The 14373-nt window shown below is 40.1% G+C and overlaps 1 protein-coding gene across 3 annotated transcripts in view; it reads left to right on the forward strand.

The window, feature by feature from the left end:
- PSPC1 (paraspeckle component 1) overlaps window positions 1–14124 on the forward strand; it is a 62128-nt gene extending 48004 nt beyond the window's left edge. The window contains exons 9-12 of one of the 3 annotated variants that reach the window (XR_001877552.1): window positions 8772–8874; window positions 10578–10622; window positions 11760–11876; window positions 12146–14124. The gene's annotated coding sequence lies outside the window, so the exon portion shown is untranslated. Of the gene's footprint in view, window positions 1–5535; window positions 5792–8771; window positions 8877–10577; window positions 10623–11759; window positions 11877–12145 lie in introns of those variants that run through there. The other 2 variants (XR_001877554.1, XR_001877553.1) reach the window with 2 other exon arrangements.
- Window positions 14125–14373: the final 249 nt, after the last annotated feature.

Genomic DNA, 14373 nt, shown 5'->3' on the forward strand with positions numbered 1-14373 from the left:
TTAAAGGAAAAGAGGTGAAACTACATTAGTGACATGCAGGGAAAGGTCTAAATATACAAGACAGAACTGTGCTGAGAAAGGGCTGAAGTCCAAATATGTATAACTTACGTACCAATGCATCCAATAGAGGACTTCAAGTTCAGAGAGCTCCTGTGTAAAATCAGGTGCTGCCCAAATCTGGTCCTGCTCTTACTGCAGCAAAATGTCATCTTTGCCTTGGTTGTGACAAAACAAGAATAGGGTTATCAGGATTCAGGTTTATGAAGAACATAATTATCTTGCCATAGTGATAAATCTGAATGGTCGAAGAGTTAGCATCTTAGGTAGCTTGTCTGATTAGTGGGTGTGTGTACAGCTGCACGACGGTCACAACCTTCCCACTGCTTGGAATATGGTAGTGCCTTTGGTTGTTTCAGCAGTTGCTTCATGTGCCTCAGTTAATGAAGCTCCTTTATGGCTACAAGGATGCTTTTCAAAGTCTTCATCTTTTCTGCTAAGCAAATATCAGTTACACAGTGACAGCCACCACAGATGGGGGTTTGGAGTGGTATAGTCAGGAGGTGCTTAAATCAGCATTTAGCTCTTGCCAGCTACAGTTGTCTTAGTTTACACCTTTTCAGTCACTGCAGTGCACTTCCAAATACTACTTTTCTTTAATTAGAAATGTGGTATTCTCAATTAGGCATTGATCTGAGCAAGCATGAGTGGAGACTTAAGAAATATCGTAGAAAATTTTCAAAAAATACAAACTGTTTATATTTTTACTGTCAGTGATACAAATTCCTTTAATAATTCAAGGTTTGGTACAGAAACTGAATCGTTGAATGACTCTGATTCCCTAATTTTGTAATAAAGATATGAAAACTTCGTTCTCTCTCCATTTTCTAAGGATCGCCTTTAAACTGTGTGCATATCTGCTTTTATTTTAGCTTACATAGCTTGGTGTAAACTAGAATCGCTCAAACTTTATGAATAAGCAAATCCTGTCGGAGCATACCAAGTAGTTAGATGCTGATCAGATGCGAGATTTTGCAGAGCTCAGAATGAAAGTAAGTTGACCAAAATAAGTTGTTAAATAAGATGGAAATAAAGTTACAAGAAGGCAAGAACAAAGTTGAGCAGAATGTGGAAACAAACTGAATTCTGAAGGTGATCTGTGAGAAGTAGTGTGAAAGAATCTGATAATGGGTAGATATTCTGTTAACCTGTCAAAGAAATGGATGCATCGGTATGCAGAACTTCAGTTTGGAATGTGGACTGCTTTGGAGAAGCTGCTGCTTGCTTACGTGGAGTTTCTTTTTCAAGACATTGCAAATAATGTTTGTTGTGTGTTGGAATGGATGTTTGTTCATTATGTACATCAAAAGTCACAAACAGGTAACCGAAGTAAAAGCTTTTATGTTTTAGTCTGTATTTGTAACCGTTGTCTCATTAATGTGTTGATACTTACAAATTTGTCATCTGAAATAATTTTGATAATTTAGTTTTAAATTAATATTTTTAATGTAAGAATTACAGTATGAGCTTCCATCTTGAAATCTGAATGAGCCATTATGAAAAATAGTACCAAGAATCAATCTCTTTGATTAAAAATATTTAGTCTTGAATATGATGCCAACTGACTACCTTTGCGTGTGAGATGATAACAGAAGGAAATTACCTGTTTCTTACCATGTGGTCTTGGCTTAGTCCTGTGCAAAGGGGTTTCATCACTGAGGCCTTTGTACTCTGCTCTGAAGTGAAGAAAATGGTACCCAACTGGAGTGTCTTTTAAGGGGGGTAATATGGCAGAAGGGTTAATAGTATTCTTAACACTCACTGAAATGCCTGATCCATTATTCAAACTTGAAATTATTGCTAATACAGTGCTTTTCAGTCCTCTTTGTTACATGTTAGTAGGTGCTTCCTCTGCTCTGTATGAGACCTAAGGTTTATTGCTTTTTAAAAAATGTTTGATATTCACTTAGGAAGCTACTTCATTTTGGGTAGGAAGAATAACTTTATCTTGCAGGTAGTAGTGACTTCCACTAAAATAAGGAATGTGAAATGGTACTAGGAAGCAGGATAAATCCTGCTTTAGTGCAGCATCAGCAGTATGTCCAGTTGTGCAAGGAAAGGACAAAAAACTAAGTTCAAGTCCCAGCTTGCCAGATGATGGAGCTTGTACAGTAGTAGCGAGTAGAGAATCTTTGCTCTTCAGTTTTAAGCAGTTGAGTTTGCCACTTACCCTGTTTTGAAAATTTTCACAGGTTCCTTGTTGGCATTATGCTAAACTTTTAGCCCTGGTCTGAATAGTAATCTGCTAGACTAGGCAAGTGCAGGCTTGGTTTGTTGCAAGGTCTAGTTATGTCATGTTGAAACAGATCTGTAAATGCTTTCTTCTCCCCAAGACAAATTTTTGTGAGAAATGGTTCTCTATTCAACATTGCTGTGTGGTTTTGTTTGTAAACAGGTAAGTCAGTGGGCCAGTATGTGATAGAACATTTGCAGGATGCCCTGCAGTTTGTTATGGTTACTGCTGTTCCCTTGTCTTTGTCTTGAAATAAGATTCCATTTCATATCTAATGTAACACTTTGTTTCCTACCAAATACAGCTTTATTGTGGTGGAAGCTAGAAATTGGTGTTCTGCGCTTGTTATGAAGTAATCTGAGTTAGAAGTTGTCACCCATTACAGTTAGCACAGGAAAGATGTTACTTAATTCCCACAATGAAGTACCAAATCTTTTAGTTACAAACAGAAACACAGAGGGTTCCTTCTGAGCATCAGGAAACACATCTCTACTGCGAGGGTGACAGCACTGGCACAGGCTGCCCAGAGAGGTTGTGGAGTCCCCACTCTTGGAGACATGGTTCTGGGCATTGGTTCTAGGTGGCCTTGCATGAGCCAAGGATTTAGATCAGAGGATCTCTAGAGGTCCCAGCTTTAACCCTTCTGTGATTCTGTCATCTAAATAAAATTTTGACTTTATTAAACTTTATATGCTAAACCCTATTACATGCCTAGGTATTTGAATGCTTCCTTACTAGGTTTCATTTCAATATAGATGTATGTATTGAGTAGTGTTGTTAAATTTCACATTTTCAAATGAAGCACATCAAAGATGAAAGCTCTTTGAGTAAATCTTGAGTTGTTGATAATAAGGACTGTGTGACCACGTCTTGCCCTACCCTTCCCCCAGCACAGTCTTATGGCTTCAGAGATTTTAGCCCCACAAAGGTAATCAGTTCTGCTGTCATTATTTTGGAAGAGGAGGTTAGGACACTGGCCTGACTTGGCACCTTCTGCAAAACTGACAGGTAAGGAACCCTACAGGAGGGAATGGGGAGCATTGTGTGAAATTGTGCCAGGCAGTATTGGTAACACTTCAGAGGCTGTGTATCAGTATGTTTCACAATTCCTGAGGAACAGTGATCTTTTAAATTAGAGAAAATGGGATTATACACAGTCTAGGAAGTTTCCTGTGAAACTAGATTCCCCCTTAGTTTTTGGAAGATGCAAAATGTCCTCAAACTAGTGAGGTCATCACATCCCAACTATATCTAAGTATTTTTCTGTAATACAAATATATGCTGTTTTTTTGTAGTCTTAAAACTGTAAAATCTGAGAAAACTGTATCAGGCTTTGCCTATACTAATTTTTGCTACTTTAAAACAAAAAAACATTTTGAAATTAAATTGATATTAGTAGAACCATGCATATTTAAATGTCTCTAAAATCTTAGTGGTTCTCTTATCTCAGATTGCATAATTGTAAACTTGTTTGCTCAGTGTGTAGCACAGTGGTATCCTGACTTCTGTTAAAGTAATAGACCTATACTGATACTACTTAATTCTTTGCTAGCTGTGCTGGCTTAACTTGTTTACAAGCAGACTTTTCTAAATTTGTTTCAAAGTTTCTGTGATAGGTGACCTCAGAGTTTACAGAAGTTGGCAAAACAAGCTCATGAAATTTTAACTGTAGCTTCCAATGCCGAGTGATGCAGCAGTTTCAGATGCTTTTGATCTGAGTTTCTTGAGTTTTCTTTGTTCGTGAAGTCGCATCTATAAATCATTATTTTTAGGTGAAAGATGATGAGGGTTAAGGGTTAATCCCTTGCTTGTACTTTTTAGCTGTTTGTGACAATGTAAAGCATCACAAAATGCTCAGAACTTCACATCCATGTAACAGGGCATGTGAGTACTGAATGGAGACATTTATACTGTTCCTTGAAGTTTTTCTAAACTGCTCAGCATGAACGCAGTCATTGAAAGTAGAAATCTGAACATTTGAAGATATTTCTGCTGTATTAATAACAACATAGGTAGAATGGATAATTATGAAAATCAGTGATTAGCCAGCTATTCTGGTGCTGAAGTTTCCTCGATATGGGAATGTCAGCAGTATAGGGGAGGGGGCCATTTTAAAAAATACAGGATTGAGTTGCTGTTTTATATAGGATTGTCTTAGTGACTTTGACTACAGCTTGGCAGTGTGCAAGATTTTGCAAAAAATATAATGTATACATTTATATATATAACACTTAAATTATAGTGTGTGATAGAAGCCTGAGTGATGTTAAGAAGTTAAAGACTTCATTCCCTTCTGCTGATCAAACCCAAACTTCTTAGAAATCATGAGGAATCTTTTTTACAAAAACAAAAGGGATCCTCCTTTTGTTTTAAATGCATGGCATCTAGGAACATAATGACTTGTAAATGAACAATTTTTATTAATTTTACAAAGTACTTACAGATGCCAGTATCTTTGAATTCAGACCTCACTTAAGCTGCTCAGGTGAAATCTTTGTCCTTTATGTTTAAATACTTTCAGACATGGTCATCATTCCCTAAATACTGAAGTCCAGCTTCTGTATGGTGAAGTATTGCAGTCCAGGCAAAACAGAAAAACGGATGTCCCTTGATTACAGTATTGTCACTGGCATGGGTTTATTGACTGGCTGCTAGAAAATGCCACTGTTAGTTCTTTTTTGAAATCTAATTCCAAAAGAGGAATATCACTACATTCACATTCCTCATTCTGTGTAACATGCTAACTTCAGGTACCCTACACCTTATAAATTGAAAGTTGTGAAATGGATGTAAAATATTTTTAATAATCTTGTCAAGGGAATTGAATGCCTTGCTGGCTTGGTCGAAGTAGTCTTTGCCCTTTTGTTTCTAGGAACTTAATACTCCTTTTGGTAACGTTAATTTTTTCCCCTTAAATGCTTACTTGCTTCTACTACTTTTCTGCAAATATATGCTCCTACAGGGAGAATTTGGCAAACATGGAATTGGGGAAAATTACGTTGCAGTTTGTCTCCTATAATCCCTGGCAGCCATGCAGTGATGCCAGGTGATGACATATTCTCTGACTGATTTATTGTCCTCAGCCGGGGCTACTCACAATTGAGATGAGCAGGTTTGGCCAGACTTAAGTGAAAACTAGATGAATGGGGAGGATAAGATTGCTTGACCATTTAAGAATGTCTGTAGCACTGTATCTTTTGTTAGTATGTCAGCAGCAAAAATTGTTATCTGTTACCTTTTGATAGGTAAACCTGAACAAAAGGAAACACGAACACAGCTCTGCGGATCATCTCGGGTTCCCTTTGGAAACCCCAAATAAGTGGCCACAAGGGATTGTGTGTTTTCCTGAGAACAGCTCAGCATTGGAGTTCTTCCTTTCTGTGTGATGAATAGTGGTTCTGCTACTCTCAAAATGACACCTTATGCCTGCTGGTGCAAAATGCCATATGGTCACTTGAGGGGAAGTCAGAATTTACCCACGCTGCTGTTGTGTGTTGCTAGGTAATTTTTAAAGCAGACCTAAAATAAAGGGGGAAATGCAGGGTAATTTAGGGGGGAAGCCCTTTGTTATAGTGGCCACCAAAAATCCTGTTAATTAAAGAAACAATAGCCAAAAAAACCCTAACCAAACAAATCTCAAAGCCTGTTGTGTCAGTCAAGCCAGTGGAGCTGCCCAACATGAACATGCAAGGTAAATGTAAACTGTCCTTGGGTGTTGCACTGTCACAGCTGTTCCTGCTCAGTATGCAGCGCTGGCAGCTTGGAGCTCGTCCTGCACAGCTGTTCTCTATTGGAAAGACAGTAGTGCAGATACCCTGTTACGCTGAGTATGTGTTATTACTTGAGATAGGAGAACTTAGGAGTGGGTTTTCAATTTTCCTTAATGATGGCACAATATATGCACAGTATCACTCAGTTCACGTGTGGTGCATCTGTTTTCTTCAGAATAGGCATGTGTATCATGCTGTTAGCCTTTTAGACTATTTCAGATTCATTTTGCTTGGCACCATATGCAGTTTGAGCTTTAATTTAAAGAAAAGCTTTATCACGTGAATTAAAATTCAGTCTGTTACTTTGAAAATAACTTTTTGCTGTGTTCCTGCTCACTCGTAGAAATCCATTTTTCATCACTGGCTGCGAAGATACGTTCAGGTCTAACAAAGTCATTGCTGTTAATCATAAACAGTAGGGTTTATATTGGTTAATACAGGGTAGAGAGGTTGGAATAATCTTAATTTTTTATAGAGAGAATTCTGAAGAAACGGCATAGAGGCACAGACCTGGTAAAACCCACACATATTGTAGCACTACCAGCAGTCTTACTGGCTGGTTTCAGGGCCTGTCTTCAAAAACATACCAGATTTATGTGCCTACAACTTTTACTGATATCTACTAGTTGCCAAGAATATGGTTCACTGCTTTCTCTTCAGTAAATCTAGGTGGCCAAGAGCAGGTAATATACTCTGGCTGTTGAAGAAACTGGAGAGACTGTGTTAGGCCTATGGTTGCTTTAGCCTTGTTAATGGGGGGGGAAACTAATTATTGTGGTTTTTTTCATATTAAAATAGAGACTGAAAGATGTGCAGTTTGTAATTATAGCTTCCCTTTAAGATGGGTACATAGCTATCAATAGCTGCATTAATTTCACCATGTGAAGGTAATGTCCCAGGACACTAAATGCTTGTCCAGATGACAATTACAGCCTGGACCCTGGACTGACAATTTATCACTGTGGCCATTATTGCATTTGACTTGCCAAGTGATTTTAATCCTGTCACTTGCAAAATTATAGCTGTAGTTAGAAAGGGTTAGTGGGCTATACTGTGTCATTTTTGCTTTAGGAATAAGGTAACAATCTTGATTAATGTCCAGTACAGAATAGATAATGGAACTTTTGAAATTTGATAGATAGCAAGCTGCAGCATGGAAGTGGGAGGTGCGGTAGATGAAAAAAAATCAAATGGGAGAATTGGTAAATTGACAGCACTTATATAGGACTCACAAGTTGTGCCAACTTTGTATTTATTCTGAGCTGCAAGTCTCAGCCTGTTTTCAGCTGTGTCTGATAAGGTAAATGTTACTTTTATTGTAAATGTTTGTGGCTGTGTGCTGTAATTTACACGTATGTCACTTCTGAGTTGCTTTTTGGGGGCTGTTCTTGAAGCTAGCCTGAAAGGTGCTACCTGTGTGTGGCTTTCCAAAGGAATTCTTTCTGTAACAAATACTTTGCAGGGTGTGCTAAGTTTTATGATCAAACAGGACCTCAGGATGTTGGTAAATTAAGAAGTCTTTATCTGAGAACATACAAAGTTCTTCACTTCTTTGCGCTGCTGTAATTTGGATCTTTCCAGTCACCTTTCTGCAGGAATTTCATTAGGGCTCCTGGGCTCCACAACACGTTCCTATGCCTGAATAGTGGATTGTGTTAAGCCTATCAAACATTGCAGTGGTCACATGTTCTTTTAAGTTGGAGGTATTTATGGAGAAGAGGTGATTTTAGCTGGGGGAGGAGGGAATGAATGTGTGTGTATAGGTGAGAGCTGTTTTGAAGCCTGGCTGGGGCATGGAGCTGTTGAATTTTAAACACTTTGGATAATTATTTGCACATGACTCTGTGAGGAGGCACGCAGAGTTCAAGATGCATACCCTTATTAACACTTTTATTTTGGCATTTTTAATAGAATTACAGTAATTTTAATTATGATTTATTAAATGTAATAGGAATAAAATAATATTCTGACTAGCTGTTTGTTCTTCCAACTGCACTTACTGCAAATACAAGCAGATCTATTGCAGAAGTTGTAAATTTACAAAAGTCTTAAACTTTTGTATCAAATGCTTGTAGTATTAAAATGTGTTTTATGATACTTGTATGCAGTTCTGTTCTGTTATTACATAGTGGGACATTTCACTCCAGTTTAGTTTAGTTGTATTATTTTGATATACAGCTTTGCCCCTTAAAAATGTCAGTAACTAAACCGACAGGAGGCTGTGGAACAAGAAGGCGACTGCGATGAGAGCAGTTAGTTCTCAGTGACTCTGTGTTGTGTGCAGGGATCCTGATTATTGTAGTGGCACTAATATGACAAAGATGGAATGTCACTTTGGCCAAGTGCATTGGCAGGCCTAGAAGACAACATGTGGTATGTCTTCTGTCACGTGAAGTATGTGTGTTTTAGAAAACCTCCAAAAAGAAATGACTTGGGACTCTTTGGAGCAGAACTGCACTTAATCTACTCCAAGCAGAAGTATGAGAATCTAGGAACTTGTTAATATTCTTGGAACGGCTGTTGTTTAACTGCTAAGGCAGTAAAAATAAAATTGGGGGACAAATCTGTGTAGTAACAAGTGGTAAGAGTGGGTAGAGAATAAATGGATTTTTCTATAATTCTATAATTTACGGGTGTTTGAAAAGAGAAGCTACTGTATTTTCTAGTTTGTTTGAAGTGTCATAGTTATTTACTGTCTCCTTATTTTTTAGGTTACTGTTAAAATCTTAAAATGCTGATGAAGACTGCCTTGTGCAGAATCCTCATGTATCTTAAGCACACGAAAGAGAATCATAAACCAAGTTTTAGTACAAGGTATGTATTAGGATACATGGCTTTATTCAGCAATTACTGAAATTAGGAGCCCTCTTTTTGTTCAGATTGTGATTTGACGTAGAGTAATTCTGCTTCCACACTTCAGCTAATACTTTATTTGAGATAATGTAGTTCCTTGCATAATTCCTGCCATGTGTTAAAATGTTTTTAAAGGACTTGAAGAACATGTACACAGCCTCTAGCAGTCAACTCAAACTCTGGCTAGCCATAATGTGTCTTACATCCAAAACTCATAGTGCCACATTAATAGGATGCCAAGTCTGAGCTACTGGATGTTACTGATACACTGCACTCAGAATCCAGTTTGCTTGTATGACCAGTATAGTAGTTGTGGATTCTGAACAGTCCTTGGCATGAACCAGTAGGCTTTATCTGGAAGGCTGTATCCACGTGCTCTGTAAAACCTGGAGTAGAGTTCAGAGTGTGGTGCCATCTGCCCTGGCTGTTGGCAGCATCTCAGTGGAACTGACAGATAAGAAGGCTTTAAAGGGAGTTTTATGCAGCTTGGTTCAGTAGTTCTGATAGTTCTGAAATTCTAAAATACCAGTTTTAAACACTGATGGGATTTGACCAAGATGTGCAAGTTCTACTGGTAAAGCAAGACAAATTTGGGTTAGTTCTCCTCTCTGTTTGTTTAGCCTAGTAAAAGGACTCAGATCTATTTTTTAATTACGTGTAAAAAGTCCATGGCAGGGCGGTCAAACTACGTGATCATCTCTCCGTAAGCTGGCATCTGTCTTGGTAGTGCAGTGCAGGATGCCACTGACCGCCTTTGTGGCCAGGTCGTGTTCTTTGCTCTGGTGGTTCTTGGAGTTGGTGTTCATCAGGGCCACCAGATCCTTACCTGCAAAGCTACCTTCCAGCTAGTTGGCCTTCAGCCTGTCCTGGTGCCTGAGATTATTCCTCCACAGGTGCAGGATTTTGCATTTCCCTCTGTTGAATTTCATGAGATCCTGTGGGCCCATTTCTCCAGCCTGTTGAGGTATCGCTGGATGGCAGCGTGATGCTCTGGCATTAGCAGCCACTGCTCTCGGCTATTTATCACCTGCAAGTCTGCTGAGGAAGTGCTCTGTCCCATCACCCAGGTCATAAGTGAAGATGTTGAAAACAACTGGCCCCAGTACAGGGATACTCTGCTACTCACTGGCCCCCAGCAGGACGTTGTGCCATTGACCACAACCTTCTGGGTCTGGCTGTTCAGCCAGTTTTCAGTCCACCTCCCAGTCCACTTACTGAGCCTGTAGTTTTTATCTGTTTGTCAGCGGAGATATCAGGGCAGTGTCAAAAGCTTTCCTAAGTCAAGGCAGACAATATCCACTGCTCTCCACATGTCCACGGAACTGGTCACCTCATCACAGAGGCTAGCAGGTTAGGATCCTTAAGAGTTTACAAATTACCTCTTTGTAAGTCCATGCTGACTGCTGCCACCTTCTTGTCCTTCTTGGTCTGGAAATGGTTTTCTGGAATAGCTGGTCCATCACTTTCCTGGGTCCTTCTTCCTGCCCTTCTCAAAGACAGGAGTGACACTTGCTTTCCCCTGGTCCTCGCACACCTCTCCAAGTTGCCATGCCCGGTCAGCAATGGAGTGGCCTCACAATGCCAACAGCCAGGTCCCTTGGCTTTTGTGGTTGTATCACATCAGGCCTAACACACGTGACTTATGTCTAGTCTGTGTTCCCTAAGCTGGACTCCATTACCTTTCTGACACTGGAAGGGGCACCGAGGAGGTAAGAAAACTGTTGCGCACCTCAGTTTGTAGTTTTGCCTTGCCCTTTACTAAGGAGTCCCCTCTTCTTTTCTAGTTGTAGTAAAATCAGTATAAAAATAATCACACAATAATGTGTAATAGAAGCCAGGCTATGGAAATAAGCAAGCTACAAGCATTTACTAACAAAATCTAAAAAAGATAAGCAGCTAAAACTCTTAATCAGAAAAGTAGTAGTAACAGGAAGAAACACTTATTTTTTTCAGAGTCTGACTCAAAAATTTTTTTTATTCAGGGGACATTTTGTTTTGGACATTTTGTCTTGACCATGTAGCCGTTGGGAATTCAGTCTTGCTTATTCCTATGTATCAAGTGTTCCTGTGCAAGAGAAACATTTGGGAGCCTCTGTGTTTGGCAGGTTTCCCAGGCATCTCAGAATTTTTCTGTCCTCAACTTCCAGTTTCCTTCCTGTGAAGGGAAAAGCAGATGGCCAAGGTTCCTTGGAGATACAAGTGTTTCTTTGACTGGCTAAATAACAACTCCTTGTCTCAATGGAGTGATAAAATCCTTTCTTCCTCTTTCCCCATTATTCAGTTGTGTGTGTGCACCTCAGACTGCAGTGTGAACCTGGCTGACAAAGCCTAATGGCCTCATGAAATTGTGTTAAAAATTGAAGGTACATTAGATAAAAATGGGAGTGGATTACATTGTATTTGGGGCAGAGCATGCAAAGCAAACTGAAAAAGATGCACAAGACTGGAAGGGTGAGCCAAGTCAGTGACCTCAGTTGGATCTTCCTGAACTTGTAGAGACAGGAGCTGGCTTCCATGCGTCACTGCAGTCTCTTCTTCAGCTCTGAAATAGATGTGTGCACAGTCCTGTTATACCAGGATATGCACCCCAGCCTGCTGCTGGGGTCCCTGAACAGAGAGAATTCCAAGTAACTTCTGGGGAGAGCTGTCTGGGAAAGTTATGGCATTTCTCAGCTCCTTATCCAATTGTATTTGTTAATGCATTGCTCTATTATTTGCTGTCTCCTATGCTGTACTTTGATTACAAAAGTGCATTTTCAAGGAAGTTATCACTTAAGTTCTCTCATGACTCCTCAGCCTGAATCGTACTTAATTCCTGAAATGTTCCTCTCCATTGATTGCATTAGGTTTCAATGAAAGCTGCTGGTGGCTGCACGCCCTGAGAAGTGAAGGTGGCTTTCTGCTATACAGTGATGATGTGAAAAATGCTGCTCTTCACCTTAGAGCTACAAGGACCGTCAGCGGTGAGAATTGTGGTGTCACCTGCTAGAGCACTTAACAGTGGCTGTGACTTTTGTGATGGTACCAGTTTCCTTTGTGTTTGATTATTGGGCTCTTTGTATTATTTTTGTGCTTAACATGTAGTTTTTTCTTCGTTGCTCTCTGTGCTCTTGGGCACACAAATAGTGCTGTTATCTAATAAAATAGTAATTAAATCTGTCACACATGCCTGAATGGTGGAGAGGGGTGAACTGATCACTCTCACTTAAAGCTGTTTTCCTTCTGCTTACAGACTGGGCTGTCCTGTGAGACCTGAGGAAAAAGGGCTGTTTGAAACGATAGGAAGGGACTCAGCCTGGAGGTGGTGCGTCCTCACCAATGTCCCAGCTTGGAAAAGACACATTGGAAGAACGTGAATACAATGTCTGTTTGTGGGGGTCCAGAGACTTCTTCCTGTATGAGGATAGGAATTATGACTTTTGTGACATTACTGTCTTCAGCCTCTGGCACAGACGGTGGTACTCAGGGAGAAGCCAAGTCCAGAATTTCATAGGAAAGCTGATGTTGGCCAACTTTGATGTGTAACTGAGGTACCGACACCCTATCTAAACTGCACTGGAAGCAAATTCTCTTTCTAGAAATAGTGCTAAGGAAACAGTGTTTGATAAAAGGATTAAAGGTTGTACATGCTACAAAAGGAATCAGAGTAAATGATATATTAAAAGACTGCTGCTTGGTTTCAATTATTGCTTTTGGACTAAGAAAAGCCTTAAGAGTTAAATGAATAAGAAAATACTTTCAGGCCCTAAAATATATGACAAAAAATAGGAAAGGGGTGGGAGTTAAAAAAAAAAACAGTAGTGTGGATTGGATTTATGCTGCAGTAGTTTTGAAGAACACAGAAGTATTAATTACCAAGAGAAAAATGATCTGAGCCCGTGACAGCTGAAAAGAACTGGAAGGAAATAACATTGGGGTTATTAAGCATAGGGGAGACCACAGCTGCAGTAAGCTTTCCATTGAGGTCTGTCCAGTTGAGGTGGAAGTTATGCTACAACTGCCTGCTGTCTTAATGTAGCCCAATAAAAAGATGAAAACCCATGAATGAATAATGAAAAATTAATTTTTATGTGATGCGATTAACATTGGCCTGTAGTGTATCACCAGGGGTTTTTCACTATTGTTAAAATTGTTTCAAATAACAGCATGTTTACTTTCTGTTTCTTGAAGTCAACAAGGCGGTGAACATGAATTGAAGGCTGGAGAGGAACCTCACCCAGTTCAAAAAAGGCAAATGCAAAGTCTGCAGTGGGAACTGAATTAATGCAGTTTTTTATCCTGAGCACAGACTGTTTGCAAAGTAGCTTTGCAGAGGCTGATCTGGGGCCCTAAAGGACGAGTGAAGATGAAGGTGTCCAACCACATTCTAGCTCCCATTAGAAGAGCACAGCTGAGCAAGGGCCAGGAGAGCAGTCTGTCCTCTCTGTTCAGCAGGTCTAAGACTGCAGCTGGAACACTGTACACTGTGACCAGTTCTGGGCTCCTGAAGACAAGATATATTGGGAACAAGTCCTGTGGAGGCCACTGGGATGAAAAGAAGTTTGGAGCACAGGAGCTACGGGGCTGGACAGCAGGGTTTGTTCTGGCTGGAGAACAGGAGGTGGCAGGGCCTAGGAGATATTCTTAATCCAGCTGTGTAACAGAAGGGGGTAGGGACGATGGAGCCCGACTCATCTTAGTGTGTTGAGTAGTGTTTCAGTGTATGGAAGTGTTGCATCACACTGCTTATAGAAACAGTGCAGGTCAGTACTGTGTTGCTGTACTTACTTGGACTCCCTGCACTGTGGAACCATTGGGGGTTTTCTGGAAATCATTTTGTTTCAGGAAGGGTGCATGCAAGGGACCTGGTCTGTGGGGTTCTCTTGTGGTTTCAGGGATCTTGATTATGCTCTTCATAGAAAGAACTATTCCAATATTGACACAATAGATGTGACAGATGCAGGAAAGTAAGGGACCGTTCAAAGCTTTTAAATGTCCTGTGCAAGTTTTTCCAGATGGATTGTCTCATCCAGCTTTGTAAAGCCTTTTTGAAAAAAAAACTCTATGTCAGCACAGCCTTTACAGGCTGGGGCTCTGCTGTTACTGCTTGGGGCTGGGAGAGCAGCTTTTCTCCCATATGGATGATTGTGTTCAGTGTAAGACGTGCAACTGCTGTAACAGGCCTAACTGGGCTTTTCTTCCCCAAAATTAAAGATCCTTTTTAAACCTTAATTTTTCCTGCTGCCTCAGTCCTCCTCAAATTTGTAGTCTGTGGTGTCTTTTGGGTATTTTTAGGATTTTTTCCAAACTTTTATTTATCCTTCACTCACTCAAACACTTTAAGACATGCACAAGGTGAAAAATATCTTCCCCAGTGCATGCCCATTGCTGCACCAGTAGCCATGGGGCCTTTTTAAGTTCTCTTGCCTTCAAAAGGGCAAGACTTCATTACGGACTCCAGCAAAACTAAACAGCGCTACA

This window comes from Lepidothrix coronata, unplaced genomic scaffold (genome assembly GCF_001604755.1).
Source record: "Lepidothrix coronata isolate B3197 unplaced genomic scaffold, Lepidothrix_coronata-1.0 Scaffold194, whole genome shotgun sequence".
NCBI lineage: Eukaryota > Metazoa > Chordata > Aves > Passeriformes > Pipridae > Lepidothrix > Lepidothrix coronata.